Source organism: Pyxicephalus adspersus, chromosome 2, assembly GCF_032062135.1.
Source record: "Pyxicephalus adspersus chromosome 2, UCB_Pads_2.0, whole genome shotgun sequence".
In the NCBI taxonomy this organism is placed as follows: Eukaryota; Metazoa; Chordata; class Amphibia; order Anura; family Pyxicephalidae; genus Pyxicephalus; species Pyxicephalus adspersus.
The window spans coordinates 51,162,917-51,182,210 of NC_092859.1; the positions used below are offsets into that span (position 1 = coordinate 51,162,917).

At 39.3% G+C, this 19,294-nt stretch overlaps 1 long non-coding RNA gene across 1 annotated transcript; it reads left to right on the top strand.

Annotated features, from left to right (window-relative positions):
• Positions 1-13,532: 13,532 nt before the first annotated feature.
• Positions 13,533-14,825, top strand: LOC140322008 (uncharacterized). Its single transcript, XR_011919096.1, has 3 exons — positions 13,533-14,252; positions 14,355-14,434; positions 14,681-14,825. It is a non-coding gene; the product is annotated as an uncharacterized lncRNA (long non-coding RNA).
• The last annotated feature ends 4,469 nt before the right edge of the window (positions 14,826-19,294 follow it).

The following is a 19,294-nucleotide window of genomic DNA, read 5'->3' on the forward strand; positions in this document are numbered from 1 at the left end:
AGGGCAGTCTGATTCATCCGGAGGTCTCTTCCATCAGCTCCCACGTCGTTCCGGCACCTGTCTTCGGGGCGGCGCACCAGGAGCCACCATCTTGTCTTCTTCTGCTGGGTTCTTGTTCCTATGTCACCCGATCCAGGTGCAGGATTGGGTGACCAAGATGGGAAAAAAACTTGCCGATCTCACTGCACATGTGCACACGATGCGTGATGTAGATATCCCGGGAGGCTCTGCGCTCCCATACATTTTCAGGGTGGTGCTGCACCCTTTTTTTTCTTTTTTTAAAAAAGTGTGTTGCACTTAAAAATACTAACAAACAGAAATTTTTACTCTACATAAAAGGGATGGCTACCCTTTTATATAAATTGAAATTTCTGAGTTAAGGCACACTTTAAGTTCAGAACCCCACAGATGAATTTATATGCTTTTTACTGCTGGATTCATAGCTTACAGTGGGCTATGGACTTTATAGCTGGTTTAGCCTAGTACTATTACATGGAGTATGCCACATACTCCTCCTTATTCAGAAGCATGGGGTATTTTCCTTGGTTCCAAGGATAGTGAATAGAAGTGGGAAAGAAGATGGGGTAAGTATTTGCTGCTGGTAATTAGAGTGAGGGTTAATGCAAAGCTGTTGTTCCGTCCTCAGAGGACAAAGCACATGTATGTTTGATAGGATAACAACAAATTTTTGCTGCATATTAAATACGAGGAAGAATTCATATACAGTTTGCCCACTGTCTGCACGGGTAGATTCACTGTCTTAGCAGTAGATTCTGACCACAACTGATGGTTACTGTACTGAGACTAGAAACCTGCTTTTTGCTGAACTGTGTACATCTGTTTGACTCTAGAAAACATACCTTAAGAAGGTACTATTGTATACTGCTGGCTTAGAAAGTTCATGTATTGGTCACTGGTGACTTTTCTGCATATGCTAAGGAGTGTTTGCTCCTTAACTTTAAACGTCAGTGGCTTTAAAAAAATGTTTTCCTAACTATAGTGAAATTTTATGGATTTATGGAAAAACCACATGCTTTTTGTTTGTTTTAACTTGAAATAAGTTCTTACACCCCTGGGCACCAACACTTTTTAGGACAATACAATATTCAGGGCTTTGCAACTTTGCGGCCTATTCCCAGTTAATTGAACTGCCTATTCCTAGTTAATGGGAAGAGTACCATAAGGGAGAACACTAATTGTGAGATCAGGTATACCTGAGTAGTGCCAAGCCTTATGTTAAATTGTACATCTGAAAAAATGGAGAGAGAGGAGGGAAGAAAAGAAGGCTTTTTTAAGGAGCACTGAATTTTTAAGCTGATAAAAATATTAACTTTAATAATAGTACACAATATGTCAAGTTACATAACAGTGAACTTTAACTAAACAAAAACATATACAGTGGTACCTCGGTATAAGTCCGCTTTGGAATAAGTCCAACTTGGTATAAATCCTGTTTGGACACGAAAAAGTTTGCTTGGTATACAACCTTTTTGCTTGAACTTGTATGGGTCAAAATGAGACATAACACCGCACGCTACCCTTATTTACCTCTCTTGAGACAAAGCCACGACTGACCACGAGCATCAGTACGCCAGTTGCTACCATTCGGTGAACAACCCGCGCTATAACTCTCTGTGAATTACATGACATCTCCTCCTCCTCAGCACCATCCTAGTAGGCAACCGACTCTTCTCAAGGTAAAGTGAGGTTAAATTTTCATTTATTTCATCTAATTGCTTTTGTACTTATGTATTTTAGTATTAAGCAATGTTTAAATTATTTCATACAGCCCTATCAAATGTATAATATGCCAATAACAATAGGATTTTTTTTCATTGGAACGGATTAATAATTTTCCTTTAATTTCTTATGGGAAAAATGTGTTTGGTAAAAGTCCTGTTTGGTATAAGTCCAAGGATCTGGAACGGATTATGGACTTATACCAAAGTACCACTGTATATTGAATTATCACAAAAAGCGGATCGTATTGTTGAATTCAGCCTTAAAGTATATATTATAGTTGTATATACTTAGATATAGTTAAGAGTCAAATATAAGTCTGCTTACCCGATGCATTTCGCCCATTCGGGCTTCCTCATGGGATTTTGGAGAATTGAGTAACAGACTATGGGAAAACAGAGTAATATACAATAAAGTATTTGACTCCTTGGATATTCTCATATTCAGGTATATTAACATACAATAGAATTGAAATATGGTAAAGAACAATCAATAAGTGTTATTGAGTTAGGAATATGGTTTCCAATGGTATAAATAATAATATGGAATATATTAGAAGAACTTAAAGTGCAGGCTTGAATTAAGATACACGGTTTCCTTAAAAATCATGATTGGTTTGGTAGGTTGGTCACTCGTTGCAGTGAGATGTGTATCTAATAAAGGTAATTTTGTAATATAAGGATGCAAATATACTTTTATTTATACAGATAACAAGTATATGAGTAAAAGTTGGAAGATGAATGACAAACTTACTTTTAGTGTGACCACATTGCAGGGTATGAGTTGAAAGGGTTAATCGGGATTTAGGAGAAGGTCAAAAATTTTGTGTAAGAGACACTGAATTTATTAATGCATAGAGGCGATTTCTATAGTGGTTTATCGGAAAAAAAGAAAAAAAGGTAAGTAATTGTAAAAGAAATAATTGTTATTCTTCAAAAAGGAAATTTAAGGGAAATTAGGAGGTAAGGAAAAATACCTGGTTTAGGGCCCAGCAACTCCTGTCATATCCTTTTAATTTGATGAGTTGTTGGTGTTGCTATGATTGAGTAATATATTCTATGGTTAGAGAAAAGAGTAATGGGTAGTTGTTAAAAAGTATCTACTCCAAAGTGTATGATATACAGTTAGGTCCATAAATATTTGGACAGAGACAACTTTTCAAATTTTGGTTCTGTACAATACCACAATTAATTTTAAATAAAACAACTCAGGTGCAGTTGAACTTTAATTCAGTGGGTTGAACAAAAAGATTGCAAAAATGTGAGGAACTAAAGCCTTTTTTTTTATTTATTTTTTTTAACTTTTTTATTTGGGTCCATTTATACATACACATAACCGAAACAAATACAACCAATGGGGAGAATACAATAAAAAGGGAAAAAGAAGGGGAACACTCACAATATCATATTTGAAAACAAAAAAAATTGTGTAGATCAGCCAGAAATATTGGTTATGTACCATGTCGAATATTTGAACAAATCAAGGATCGAACTTCTATCCGAGTCTACAAAGACATAAGTCAAAAATTTATACCACTGCTGCAAAAAAATGAGTTATAGAGTCATTTCCTTGCATTTGAGCATTCAGCATCTGTCTATGAAACAAGACCTTCAGGGAAGAGATAACTTGTTCCAAACCAGGTGTTTGGGATTGTATCCAGTTGTGCATAATTACTCGCCTGGCAGCTAAAAGACAAATATTAATCCATGTCCGTATGGAGTGAGGTATATTATCTATGACTGTTCCATCCCAGGAGCCGAACAGCAACAGAGAAGGATTATTTGGAATGGTATGACCAGTTACATCAGATATTAACAAAAGTATTCGACACCAAAATGCAGTGATATTTGGACAAAACCATAAACCATGTAATAAAGATGCACTAGTACAATCGCACTTAGGACATTGTAAATGCCACATTCTAGTTTGTGGGACAGTTGTGGAGGGCCCAAATACCTTGTAGGCTGTTATTTAGGAATCTTTATCTGCATAAATATGGAAATTATATCCTCTATCAATGGATATAGATATTCAATGAAAGAAGGTCCATGCACAAATATTAGCTAGTCACTCAAGCAGTTTAATTAAGAAAACAAGGTAAGACAAAGTACACAGCAATATTGTCAGATATTTAAAACACAAGAACTTCAATCAATGATACATATATATCACATAGACATAAAATTATTAGTAGTAACCGCTGCAATAATCTGGTAACTACTTAGTACAAAAGACATCAAAGCAATATAAAAATAATAGCATAAACATATACTGAGACATATACTGAACAATATAAGAATGCTATTCAGGAATGTGTTATAGCTACCTGTAAAGATGTTGAGGGGTACCCCAGGAGCTTGATTCCCTAAGAAGTCCCATCATTCCCTTTTCTTGTTATATTCCAGCTCCCCTTTTATATAGTTAAGTCCCATTAGGTAACATTGGGATTCTTGGATTGGTTAGTGGGTGTGTTCTGTACAATGACTATCAGTTGGCACACACCCTACTAGATTAGGATTGGTTAAGGTAATTTGATGGACCTCCCAACTAAATTTGATAATATATATATATATATATATATAAATATACCTCTATATACATATACATATCTGTTTACATATTCATAAACAATCTTGAGGTGCAACAAGGCCCTATCATGAATTGGGATTCCCTCCATATCTCATTGAGCATACTCTTCCTAACCGTTTGATAACCTTGTATAGCACATTCTACTATATCCTGATCTGGAAAATCTTTTTGCCACAATTTCACTTTAGAGACTGATAATGGCCTAGTAAAGACAGGCAACAGATAGGCGTATATATTGGAGATATTCGGGGGAGGTTAGTGATAAAAGTTTATCGAAACCACTGGGCTGAAATATTTCTGCATAGTTGAGTACTAAGGACCTGAGGTAAGACATAATCTGGTTGTAATACAGTGGATGAACTGCCCATCGTGAAATATCATTTTTAATCCGCAGATCAGTCAAAGAAAGTTTGGTACGATCCTCCGGATGGAACAGATCAGTGTACCTCACTAATCCATTTTGTTTCCAAACACCAAAAGCTGCATGCTCTTGAGCCTGAGGAAACATGGGGTTATCACATATGGGCAGATATTGAGATAGATGAACTGATACTTTGAATCTCTGTCTAATCACCTTCCATGTAACCACTGCATCTCTAATTAAAATATTGTGACGCAGAGCAATAGGAACATCTGAAAATTTACAGTGTAATAAAGCACAGAAATTCCAATGATGTGCCATTGAATTCTTCAAAAGTACATTGGAGCAACAAGATGTATCTCTAAGACAGTCAACAACATGTCTGGCTAGACTGGCCAGATTGTAGAGTCTAATATTAGGAAATCCAACACCACCCTCAGACTTGGGCAGATACAATTTTGCCAAAGATATTCTCGGGCGTTTGCCATTCCATAAAAATTTTGTAAAAGCCTTATTAAGAGCAATGACATCAGTATGGGACAGTAAAAGAGGCAGCGTCTGCATGGGGTAAAGCAGTTTGGAGAAAAACATCATCTTAACTAAATGGCAACGACCCAAAAATGACAGGGGCAAATGCTCCCACATTCCTAATTCCTTTTGTATTTTAGTTATCAAGGGTGGATAGTTTAATTTGTCCTAGGAGGATGGTAAACGGCCAATACGCAGCCCTAAGTAGAGTTTAGAGTCCACTGCCACTTTAAACGGACCATGGGCCCTCCAACTCTCCACAACTGCTGCAGACCTGGGTAGAGATAACATTTCACTTTTATCAAATTTATTTTTAAGCCAGAAAAACTTTCAAAGTTAGTGAACACAGTTTGAATGGTATTGCTATCAATTCGAGGGTTAGAAGTAAAAATCAGAATATCATCCGCGAAAAACGCAGTTCTCAATTCACTGTCATGAACCGGTATACCATGTAATGTAAGGGTACTATCCAAATATCGGAGCAACGGCTCCAGAGCAAGGTTAAAAACGAGAGGGGATAGAGGGCACCCCTGCCCAGTCCCTTTATGGAGAGCAATAGAATGTGATAAAAATCCTGGTGTATGTATGCTGGCTAATGGAGATGCATACATAGTTTCTAACAATTTAAGAAAAGAACCCTGAACTCCAATGTGTCTAAGCACCGTGAAAAGCCAAGGTATATTCACCGTATCAAAGGCTTTGTGTGCGTCTATTGCGATAATAGCTAAATCAAGATCAGGCTGATGTTTCGCAATTTCCAATTCTACCAGTACTTTTCTAATATTTGTCACTGCCGCTCTACCTTGAACAAAACCCACTTGAGAAGGAGAGATAAGAGAGGGTAGTAATTTGGCCAATCTATCCTCAAGAATTTTAGATAATATTTTTGCATCTATATTCTCTAATGAAATAGGCTGATATGAGTCCGGATCACATGGGTCTTTATCTTTTTTCAAAAGAAGCTTTATATATGCTTCTTGACCGGAACGAAAATACATGCCACGTTCCCATAGAGTAGTATATAGCGCATGCAAATCATCTACCACCTCATCTTTCAACATTTTAAAAAATTAGGTGGTGAACCCGTCAGGGCCTGGGGCTTTTCCATTTTTTAAATTTGAGATAGTCGCCAATATTTGGTCTGAAGTGATAGGCGCGTTAAGGGCATCTATATCGCTCTGTTGTAATTGGGGTAGTTCAACTCCCGAAAGGAATGCCGCCCCGGCCTGTACATCTGCTGCTGGAGGAGAATACAAATTTTAAATATATTGCGCTAGACAGTGATTCACCTCTTTGGGGGAGGTAACCACATCTCCTGTGGGCGTATACAGTTTTGGAATATAGGTCGGTTTGTAACTGGCGCAGACCAGATTGGCCAACATTTTGCCCGATTTATTGCCATATTTTTGATTTATACTTGCACTTTAACTGTTCGTATTGGGAAAGCCAGGAATCGAATTTACGTTCGGAGGCATACCACATTTGTTTAGTATCAGGGGTAGGATTATCAGTTAGTGCCTTTTGCGCTATTCTGAGCTCCTGTTGTGCTGTTAAAAAATGGGATAAGGTGGCTTTTTTTCTTTTCACCATAAAGGAAATAACTCTACCTCTCAAATAAGCCTTACCCGCCACCCAGAACAGTACTGGATCGTTCCTATGAATGCCCTTGTGTTGGGCATACTCGAGCCATGCAGATGTTAAAACATTCTGGAATTTGGGGTCTTTGGACAAGAAAGAAAGGGAACGCCAGGGAACATAATCACCTTTAGGGTATTCATCTCTTATCACAAGTAAAATGGGAGAGTGATCCGAGATCACCATAGTATTAATCTCTGGTGACTCGGTTTTATACATAATAGCGTCTGTACAAAATAGGTAGTCTAAACGTGCCTGCGACAAATGAACTTGAGAGACAAATGTATACTGTTGTTCTAGAGGGTGGTGCTGTCGCCAAACATCATTCAAATGCATCGCATTGGCAAAATCTGATAACACTGAATGAGGTGTATATCGCTCAGCATAAGCGACAGAGCTAGAGCACCTATCCTCAGAATCCAGCATCACCGAATTGAAATCACCTCCTATAATTATACAGGGAGTGGGATCTTGGGCTAGCCAACTGGACACCTCCTGAAAAAAAGACAATGATGGGGAATTAGGTGCGTATATATTATATAGTGATAGATCGTGGTCATGGAGTTGTACAAGTACTTTCAAAATGCGACCTTCAGGGTCACTTTGTACCGTTTTAACCTTGCCCTGAATAGACTTATGGAACAGAATCATCAGCCCAGCCTTTCTGTCATCAGAAGATGAACCATAAACTTCGCCTACCCATAGCTTTTTCATTCTGTAGAAATCACTACTGCCCAAATGCTTTTCCTGTAACAACACAATGTCTGCCCTCAATCTTTTTAAATGGCGTAGTACAGACATGCGCTTATTAGGGGAACGCAAGCCCTTAACATTCCATGAGATCAAGCGCATTGTATTCATAAGCAGGAATCATTTATACAGGAAATAAACCAGCCATAATGTAGCAGCAGCACAATCAATACAGGCAGTGTGATAGATCGTCGCATTAAAACATACCAGTACATTTGGCATATAAATAGGATGACAAACATATATAACCCGTGATGAGCAGGCCAGACACAGTAGGCATGTGGATCATAGCGGCTGTGAAACCATATGGAATGAGTGTTCCGAGTAACAAAAATATCAAAACAGGGGGAAAATAGCAGAGAAACAGGGGAAAAGACCAACAACTTGAAAAAATGACTTTCCTTTTTTTCCTCGTTAAGCAACAAAAAGTGGACAAAATCACTTGCATATTTAAAAAATATCGCAAGATCACCATAGGCAGGCTCACACCTCATATAGTGGGAATCATAAAGGTGCAATATCAAAAAGAAACAGAAAAAAAGGCACTTGAAAGCAGGGTAGAATTCTTCAAATTTATCTCGCCTTGGATAGCAATTCAGAACGGTGGGCATCACGGATCTTCTTAGTTGATGGTGCTCCCAGATTCCTGGATTGCTTCGGAGAGTACAGCGGGATTGAAGAGTGTGCTGCAGAACGTGGTGGGGAATTATATGATCTTCAGATTGGGTAGATGCCGTATCAGAAAGCAGAGTATGCACCAGACTTTCTGCTTCTTCAGCAGAGGTGAGAGAATATTTGCGCCCCTGAACATCGGAAAAATGAAGGACTGCAGGATATGCCAGCGTAAAGAGCAACTTGTGTCGATATAAAATTGAACATACTTGCTGAAAGCTTCGCCTTTTATGTGAGACTGCAGAATAGTCTGCAAATATGAGCAGGGAAGCACCCTCGAATTGTAGATTACGCTAGTTGCGAAAAGATTGAAGAATGCGGTTTCTATCAGTATAATAAGAATATGCCACCAGTACCGGTTGAGGATTGGAGGCCTCTTTGCGAATAGGGCCCAGTCTATGAGCACATTCCACTCTGCAGTTAATCTGAAGATCCAGTAATTGCGGTATAACGGTGGAGCATATTTCAAGTAGTTGTGATGGTTTAACACTTTTTGGGAGACCTATAATACGCAGGTTATTGCGCCGAGACCTATTTTCTATATCCTCTATTTTATCCTGTAGCGCTTGAGCTTTAGCTTCCAGCGCAGAAATAGTAGCTCTAGTGGAGGAGACATCATCCTCTACCAGAGTAATCCGCTGTTCAGCAGCATGCAATCGTTGGGATTGTTCTCGCAGATCCTTTCTTAATGATTGAATGCCCTTGTGAACTGCAGCATCAATGGCCTCCTGCAGTGTAGGTTTAAGCAATGCAGCCACTGCATCAGCTATCTGAGTAGGATGAGAGAGTTCTGCGTGTTCAGCGGGGTTTACCTGAGAAGAAGCAGTGCCTGGTGCTCGTGATGGTGCTGGAGCAGTGGCCATCTTAGAAAGCGTGGCCTGCTGCTTTTCTTTTTTCCCCATGGAATCCTGGCTGTGTGCGATGGAGGAGCGCTCCAGAAACTGGTCCATCCAGGCACCAGGGACCAGAGGAACCGCTGAGGGTGAGTCACTGAGGGAAGTGCCGGCTTTGTATGTGGTAATCCCTGAGGTGAGCTGGAGCCGCTAGTACATGCTGGCAGCTCAGGAGGCACCGGAACCAGAAGTCAAGCCTTTTTTTTTAACACAATCACTTCATTTCAGGGGCTCAAAAGTAATTGGACAGATGAAAAAGCTGAAAATAAAATGTTCATTAATAAATACTTGGTTGAAACCCCTTTGCTGGTAATGACAGCCTGTAGTCTTGAACTCATGGACATCACCCGATGCTGGGTTTCCTCCTTTTTAATGCTCTCCCAGGCCTTTACTGCAGCGGCTTTCAGTTGCTGTTTGTTTGTGGGCCTTTCTGTACGAAATTTAGTCTTCAACAAGTGAAATGCATGCTCAATTGCATTCAGATCAGGTGACTGACTTGGCCATTCAAGAATATTCCACTTCTTTGCTTTATTAAACTCCTGGGTTGCTTTGTATGTTTTGGGTCATTGTCCATCTGTATTATGAAACACCTCCCAAATCTTGGTTTCATTTGTCCAAAGAATGTTTTTCCAGAACTGTGCTGGCTTTTTTAGATGTTTTTTTTAGCAAAGTCCAATCTAGCCTTTCTATTCTTGATGCTTATGAGTGGCTTGCACCTTGCAGTGCACCCTCTGTATTTACTTTCATGCAGTCTTCTCTTTATGGTAGACTTGGATATCGATACGCCTACTTCCTGGAGAGTGTTGTTCACGTGGTTGGCTGTTGTCTTCACCATTGGCTGGGATCATCCACCACTGTTGTCTTCCGTGGACCTCCAGGTCATTGGGCGTTGCTGAGTTCACCAGTGCTTTGTTTCTTTCTCATGATGTACCAAACTGATTTTGCCACGCCTAATATTGTAGCAATTTGAGTTTTTTCTGTTTTTGCAGTTTAAGGATGGCTTGTTTCACCTGCATGGAGAGCTCGTTTGACCGCATGTTGTCTGTTCACAGCAAAATCTTCCACATACAAGCAACCCCCTCAAATCAACTTCAGGCCTTTTATCTGCTTAATTGGTAATGACATAACAAAGGAATTGCCCACACCAACCCATGAAATAGCCTATGAGTCAATTGTCCAATTACTTTTAAGCCCCTGAAATGAAGTGATTGTGTAAAAAAAAAAGGCTTTAGTTCCTCACATTTTTATGCAATCTTTTTGTTCATCCCAATGATTTACAGCAGAAAGTCTGCAGTTTAACTGCATTTTAGTTTTTTCATTTAAAATTATTTGTGGTAATGTACAGAACCAAATTTAGAAAAAAATTGTCTCCCAACTGTATGATAAGTGTTACTAGTCTAATTGCTATTGTACTTGCAATTGTTTTGAATGGTTGTTAGGTTTAACTGGATGAATGGTAATGAAGCCAATCTGGAAGAAAGCAGAGAAAAAAAAAAGAAAAAAAAACAATTGGAGTTGTTTTGTGCAAAGTTCCCAATTTGCAGTTTATATTGCATTATACTAGTAATAAACCAAAGGAAGGTTGATGTACTTACTTATTGTTGGTGAGTAACGAATATGAGGGCAGCCTATCAGCAGCCAACCAGACAAAAGGGCTGGTGCTGTGTCTCAGGCGTCCTTATATCTGCCTAATAGATCTAAAAGGACTAACACCAGGCATGCTTTAGATAGCTGCGCATGCGTAGTAAGTGGGGTGAAGCCGCAGGCATTGGGCTACTTCCGCCCATGACCCATAATTAATCAGCACGTACGTGGTTGATAGAAAGGAGAAAGGACTGTTTCAGCAGATACTTCCGCCTAGCCAGAACTAGGGCGTGCATAAAAAATGCACGTACTAGTGTAGGCAGGGAGGAGGAAGATGGGGGATATGGGGGAGGATCGGATTGGACAGATCCTTGAAATTGTAACACTTCCGTAACATTGGGTCCTGGGCACCAAAAGAAGATCTGATGCCCAAATGAGGGGCCGGCATCTCCTATGTACCAATAAGTTGTCAACTGGGTTGAAAGCGTCTGGGGGGATGCCTCCCATCTCTCAAAGAGCACTGGGGGCACAAAGTAAATATATTAATAAACACAGAGAAAAGTTAAGTTGAATATAGTAAACCATTCAAGAGAGGGGGGGGATGAGGGAAAGAGGGAGGGGGGGAGGGGAGTGGGTAGGGAAGGGGAAAGGGGAAAAAGAATGGGGAAAACAAAGATATATATAATACAAGGGAAACCATTTTTCTTTACAAAATATACAAAATACGAGGGGGTGCTGGGAAGTTCCTGGCTTTGCCCAGAAAGAAGAGAGCCAGAGTTATAAAATAACACATTTATTCAACATATTCCCCCCTGAGACTAATGCACTTGGTACAACGTAGTTGCAGCTTTTCTAGACTGTTCAAATAAAAGTCCTTTGTTTGGACCGCAAACCAGCTCTCAGCAGCAGTTTGATGTCCTCAAAATGTTGCCCTTATAGGTGTTTCTTCAAATTCAGAAACAGATAATAGTCCAAAGGGGCCAGGTCAGGTGAGTAGGGCGATGGTGGACCAATTGGAAACCCAGGACGTTCAATTTGGCAGCCACAACGTTGGATGTGTGCGCAGATGCATTATCCTGCAAAATAAGGACCCCTTTGGTCAACTTTCCACTGTGTTTCTTCTTATTTGCCTCCTTCAGCTGGTCCAGGAGGTTAGCATAATACTGTCCAGTGATACTAGAGCCCTGAGGTAGGTAGTCCACCAACTGAATACCGTCTTTGTCCCAGAAAACAGACGCCATGTCTTTTTTGGACGATTTCTGAGTTCGGAACTTCTTCGGTCGCGGGGACCCGCTGTGGTGCCATTCCTTTGACTGTTCCTTGGTTTCAGGATCATAGATGTGGAGCCAGGTTTCATCTTTAGTCACTAACCTAGGCAAAAAGACCTGTACAGCAGTCTGCATGCTTCAACACGTTCCTTCTTCTGATCACTGTTTAAACATTTTGGCACCCACTTCACTGAAAGCTTGCGCATATCGAGGATAGTGGTGATAACAAACCCAACATGCTTCTGTGAGATGTCAAGTATCTGGGCTATCTTTTTTGCGGATATTTGCCGGTCCTCAATAATCAGCTCATGGACAGCTTGGCAGGTTGCCGGGTCAGGTAAGGGGCCCCCACTGTGGGGCTCATCTTCAACGATGAATTGCCCAGTCTTGAAACAAGATATCCAGGTTTTGACAGTGCTGTAGGAAGGACACTTCTCCCCCAGTGTTTGTGACATCTCTGTGTGAATGTCCTTTGCTGACTTTCCCTGGAGAAACAAAAACTTCATGACGGTCCGTAACTCCAACAATGTGAAACTAGCTTGCGCCTCTGCCATCCCAGCTTCTCACTAAAAGAAAAACAATTTTAAGGATCGCAAAGACCCAATATTTGCACAGTTACATACTAAGATAATAGGTTGTCATATGCCGCCACACTTATTTTTCTATTTCATCTGGAAGGGGGCAAAGCCAGGAACTTCTCAGCACCCTCTCGTATACATTACATCAAAAAGTATGTGAAATGACACAGTAACAGGGGAAAAAAAATCATAAAGCAAAATGTAGCAATCAGTGGAGAAATTGTAAAACAATAAAAACTATATTATGAAACCTATTGCACAATTATTGATACAGTGGCTTCAACATGATATAATGTACATTGTAATGTACATTGTATTTAACTAAACAAACTTTAAGAATCAGAGATATGGTGTGACTTGGTTCATTGAAATAAAAGTAATATCTTGGATAACTTTGCTTGTGGATTAAACTGCATAGATTATAATTTCTATGATTATAAAATTGGTTTGAATGATAGCATATCATTCTTCCTCCGCCCCGCCTACACTAGTCCTGGCTAGAGCTGAAGTATCTGCTGAAACAACAGTCCTCTCTCCTTTCTATCAACCACGTATGTGCTGATTAATCAAGGGTCTTGGGTGGAAGCAGCCCAATGCCTGCAGCTTCACCCTGTTAGCACTGCAGGTCGTGCCGGGGCCGCTGCTCCTAATCGCAGGCATGGACGCCGGGTCCTATCTTTCAGGTAACCCACTACCTATGTTCCATGCCTGTGTTTCCTTCATGCTGAGACTTGCTCTGGTGTTTGAGCTGGCGTGGGTGTGTCTCTCCTAATCTATGAGGTAAACGCCCTCTGGTTTCTACAGCCTTTGGTGGGTTTCCTGCAGGTACTTAAAGGCACCTCCTACTACAGGAAGTTGCCTGAGCAATCTCTGGTTTACCCTGTGTAACTCTGCTAACGTGTTTTCTCTGTTTTGCTTTGCTGTGTACCGGACTTTGCTTACGTTTTTGAGCTCTGCCTGTTTGCTGCCTGACCCTGACCTTCGATTACGTTTTTTGGACTTTGCCTGTTTGCTGCCTGACCCTGATCTCGGATTACGTTTTTGGACTTTGCCTGATTGCCGCCTGACCTGATCTTGGATCCTGGTTTCTGGACATCTTGGCCACGCAAGCCCCTCGGTGCTTGCACTGGGTTTTCTGACTCCTGTGGTCAGCTGCCACTGTCCTGGGGATTGCTCTGGAGTTGCACCTGGCAGCTACCCCGCAGCCCAAGCCTATCCTCACCATCAGAGGCTCTAGCGAAGACCTGGTAGCGCCTTAGTCACGCCCCTCTGGAGTATACCCAGTCAGTGGCACAGTGGGTCAACACCCGCTTGCATAACACACCCCACTTCCCACACATGCACAGCTATCCAATTCATGTCTGGTATTAGTTCTTTTAGATCTATTAGGCAGATATAAGGATGCATGAGACGCAGCACCAGCCCTTTTGTCTGGTTGGCTGCTGATAGGCTACCCTCATCATTATTTCTCACCAACAATAAGCAAGTACATGAACCTTTCTGGGTTTAATACAAGTATATTACAATATTAACAGCAAATTAGGAACTTTGCATAAACAACTTTATTTGTTTTTTCTTTTTTTTCTTTTGCGTTCTTCCAGATGGTTTTAACTGGATAAATGGCAATGAAGCCAAACAACCATTCAAAACAATTGTAAGTACAGTAGCAATAAGGCTAGTGTTACATATCAGATATCATATACTTTGGAGTGGATACTTTTTAACAACTATTCATTACCCTTTTCTCTACCCTTAGAATACATTACTAAATCATAGCAATGCCAACAACTCACCAAATTGAAAGGATATGACAGGAGTTGCTGGGCCCTAAACCAGGTATTTTTTCTTACCTCCTAATTTCCTTTGAATTTCTTTTTTAAAAAAAACAATTACTACTACATATACCTTTTACACATACTACATATACCTCTTTTTTTAAATATACCACTATAGAAATTGACTCTCTATTCAATAATAAATTCAGTGTCTTCCAGTGTTCTTTACCATATTTAAATTGTATTGTATGTTAATATACGCGAAAATAATGTATAATGAATAATGTATGTTACTGTTTTCTCATAGTCTGTTACTCAATTCTCCAAAATCCTCTGAGGAAGCCCGAAGCCCGAATAAGCGAAACGCGTCGGGAGGAGACTTGTATTTGACCGTAACTATATCTAAGTATATACAATTATAAGATATACTTTAAGGCTGAATTCAACAATACGAAGCGCTTATTGTGATAATTCATTATATATGTTTTTGTTTAGTTCTATGTTCTATGGTATGAAACTTGATAAATTTTGTACTTTTAATAAATGTTATATTTTTATCAGCTTTAAAATTTAATGTCCCTTAAAAAGCCTTGTTTTCTTCTCTCCTCTTCTCTCCCTCATTTTTTTTTTTAGATTTTTCTATTCCCAGTTAATTATAATTTTTTTTACTGACGTTTAGCACAAGCAAAACTATCTATACCAACAATATTAAGATATTGTATTGTAATGAGACATACCAGAAAAACAAAGTACCAATTTTGAACATAATGTTACAAATGGATTTTTACATGAATGAAGGGGAGACATTGAAAGTCTCCCTAGTGTACAGTACTACAAAAAAATGCTTATGTTGAAGCTTTAACCCAAGGATGCAGAATGGATAAATGTTACGCTTCCCTTACTGGGTAAGATGTATAGGGATGTCAGAAATGGTTTCCATGGGGTAAAAGAAACAAGAAAGTAGGATAAACAGAAAGAAGAGAGGGGTAAAAAAAGAATGAGGAAGAAAGAGAAGAATTGAAAGAAAAAAGGGATTTGAGTGGAGGAGGGAGGAAAGCAAGAGAGAGAGTAAAGTGAAAGGGTAACATGGATTGTGGTGGAACCCTAAACAAATCGTCAAAATTACTTTAGAGCAGCTTTAGGATAAAAGGCTGGAAGACAGATGGTGATGGGTTGAAACCAGTGAAAGAAAGAGTGAGAAGCATTTATAAGCTGACTTTGAAGTTTGCAGTTCACTTTGAAGTTTCTGTAAAGGCATTTACACATTTTTTAAACTCCCTTTTGATAGAGGGGATAGAGATGTGAGTGGCAGTTCTACTTTAAAGTAGGTCATTAGTAAATAAGACAAGTTTGTATTGATGGTAATTGAGAGTGGGACCAGAGATCTCTTGGTTTTTAACAGCTAGATCGCTAAAAGTAAAAAATGATCTTATGATGATCTTAAACTTTGAGAATGCCAACCAACCTTAGTAAATGCCCTGGTGTAAAAAAAAAAGGCACATGGATATGTTATGCTGTTGGATGAACTGGAGAAGAAGCAGAGTATTATTGGTGTGCTCTTCTTAAATGATTGGCTATTAGATTTCTGAATAATTTCACAATTTCAAAGATATTTGTAGGGAAAAGTGTGATCTGAATGAAATTGTTTAAAACATTTAGTAATTAATTATCAGGTCCTGGACTTCTGCCACGGAGAGTTCCTCCTCTGTAAAGTGATCATCTAGGTTGGTAGTATTGTTTGGGAAATAGAGGAAAGGCTGCTAAGGGGATGTGTGGAAGGAAAGTTGTAAAAATTAGAATAATATTATTAGAACAGTTTTGTACTGTGTTACAGAGAATAATTCAAGGTCCCATGTAAACATCATGCATAGAAAATATAAGTGGAATTGGAATAGAGAGCAAGGGACATATATCACCTTGAAGATAGTAATGTGCAATCGATCTCTATACCTCTGCAAGAAGAGATCATAGAAAGGGTAAATGGTATTTTTTGGTCATCAATTTTAGGAAGACATCTGAGGACATTTTATATTGCTGTCCTTAATAATGTTTATCATTTGTGTGCTGCTTTTTGCATCTGGTTCTATGATGGATTAAAACACCCGTGACCACAGCCTTTAATGCTTACCATTGAAAGTATAAGGAAATAGGATCTATGGAATCGTTCTGTAGGAAGTGAGAGATGGTGGCAAACACTGATTGGGAACTGGTTAAATCTCTAATGAGAGACCCAAGTAGGGACCTAATTCCTAACCATGAAGTCTCACAAACAATAGTCTAGTCTACAATAAGAGTGGTGAGCAGTGCAGGTAAAATTCTTTTCCCTTAAATGGACAGTATCGGCTGAGTTTGTATTGTGAAAATATTAACTGTGGAGTCAAGGGAAGGGTCAGGGATCAAAATATATTTAGCCTAGAAGGACTGTCTTCTTGACAAAATCTTGTCAAACAAATAGGTAATGGTAACATATATTATATGTTAACAAATATAACCTATTGATCACAGTTATTCATAAGCTTAAGTTATTGCAACAAACATTTATTTTTTTTTAATTCTTTAATTCTAGGCAAAATTATTATCAATCAGCAAGTTTGTTTCTGATCTGTGTTTCAAAAAAATCCTTTGCAGACAGATTAATTGGATTCTCACTGGAATTCTGGGCAAAATTCCAGCCTCATGTCATATAAATCTGTCCTGAGTTGTCTTTCTCATATGTTACAATTTGTGTGGTTGAGGCTGTTGTTGGCTAGGAGAAACGATGGTACCAAAACCAAGGAACATACTGACTGATTTTTAAAGGCTTAGACTCAGGAAAATGGAAGTAAAGAAAGGAATAGGTGTTTGTTGTTCAAATAAGAAGAGCAACCTAAACAACCATGGCTCTCTCCACAGATAATACGTTGAGCTAGCTTAGCCACCCTGGGACAGGAAGTATGCTATAGGATTGCAAAGTAAAAATAATAAAAATAAAAAAAAAATAAACAAACAAGTGCAGTCACCACATCCAAGTATATACTGCAATAAATTATTACAGTTTTTTATAAGTACACCTTAATAAAGCCCATAAACCCAAAAAGCACTTTGCCATTAATACCGGGAAAAAAATAGGCTTCACAAATTTAGAAAAACTATATAATCACTTTAAACTCCTATGACACTTTTTTTTAAACTTTAACACCACACTACATGCTAGCATTATCAAGATATAGAATATATTGAAGGAAAGAAAAGACAGAAAAAAACAGAAAACTTGTACTTGTTTAACAAGGTATTGTTATGCACGGAGAGACAGGACCACTAGGGGCGCTGCGGCTTGTATGGAGGTGGTGTGAGCCCTAAGAAGGGCCAAGGGCAGAGTCCAAGCTGTAACCAGGTTTTCTCCAGAGCCTCTGATGGTGAGGGTATTGTGCTGCTGGTTACGGCCAGGTTGCGGTCCTTGGGCACACCAAGGTGGGCAAGTACGGTACAAAAATCACAAGGCAGGTGGATAGTCGAGGAAAGCTGGGGTCGAGGTTTGAAGAGATCTGGCCTAACCAGAGCTGGGCCAGAAAGAAAGGCTTGCTTTAAGACATGAAAGGCCGCAATAGCCTTTAGAAGGCCAATTCTTGGGGTCAGCATCTTTCTGGGTCAGTGCAGTGATGGGAGCTACCAGTGTGGAGTAATTTTTGATGAATTGCTGGTAATAATTGGTGAACCCCAGGAAATGCTGAGTAGCCTTGAGGCCGCAGGGTAGTGGCCAGTTGGAGATGGCCGTAACCTCCATGGAGAGACCCTCCTTGAAAACAATGTAGCCCAGGAAGGGCACCTGTGGGCATTCAAACAGGCACTTCTCTGCCTTAGCATAGAGTTGATTGTCTCTGAGCCATTGTAAAACCATGGGGACATGCTGTCTATGGGTGGGCATGTCAGGAGATAAGATTAAGATGTCATCCAGATAAACTACAGCGCATATGTACAACAGGTAATGGAAAACATCATTGACAAAGTGCTGGAAGACAGTCGGAACATTACAGAGAATGAAGGGCATCACTGGATATTTATAATGCCCATCTCTGGTGTTAAATGCTCTCTTCCATTCGTCCCCCTCCCTGTAAATAATACAATTATAAATAGGCAGACTTTGCATAACATAACTTGAATGCATTGCTAAATGTTTAGGAAAGATTAAAATTGCCATTATGAAAACTCTACCTATTAAAAAGTAGAATCTTTCCTTTTCCTAATAGTACTGGGAAGGATTTCTTTTAGCTCTTTTGAGTGAGTTCAGATGAGGGTTCTCAGAGGCTCAAAGGCTTCACCACCCAAAACAATAATGTTTATCACATTTATGAATGATTGTGCAAAAATGTAGCTAAGGCTGTACAAACACCATGTTGATGTTATTATAAGGCTTTTTACAAACGAACAGTTCTTTTGCCAGTTTTGCACTGGACCAACCAGTACAACTAATTTACCAGTAATTAGGACTTATAATTGCCCAGATATCAGCTCCAAAACACAGAACACCTGTGTATGATATTCAGCCCTTCATTTTGGGTGGGGACTGAGTAAAATCAAAGAACAGTGAGTATGCTCAAATAGATAGGAGTTTACAATCCAACTTGCATACTTCCAAGCAAGATTTGAGTCCAATCACTCTAGGTCTAGTCAAAGTCCAAAAAAATTGTTGTTTAAATTATGTCTGCTGTTCAATTTACTTTAGATCCTTGGGACATAATTTTATTGGATCGATAATCAGAACAGAATTGGATATCATGCCATGTGTACTAGGCTCTAGGTACATATTTACAAATTTAGTCAGGTTGAAAAAAACAGTTCAAAAGTTCATTTAGTTCAATAAACAGTAAAAATGAAAATAGTTGTGATGCTTGTAAAACTTAAAGAACCTAAGGCCTTATTTACAGATTGCATGGGAAAGTCA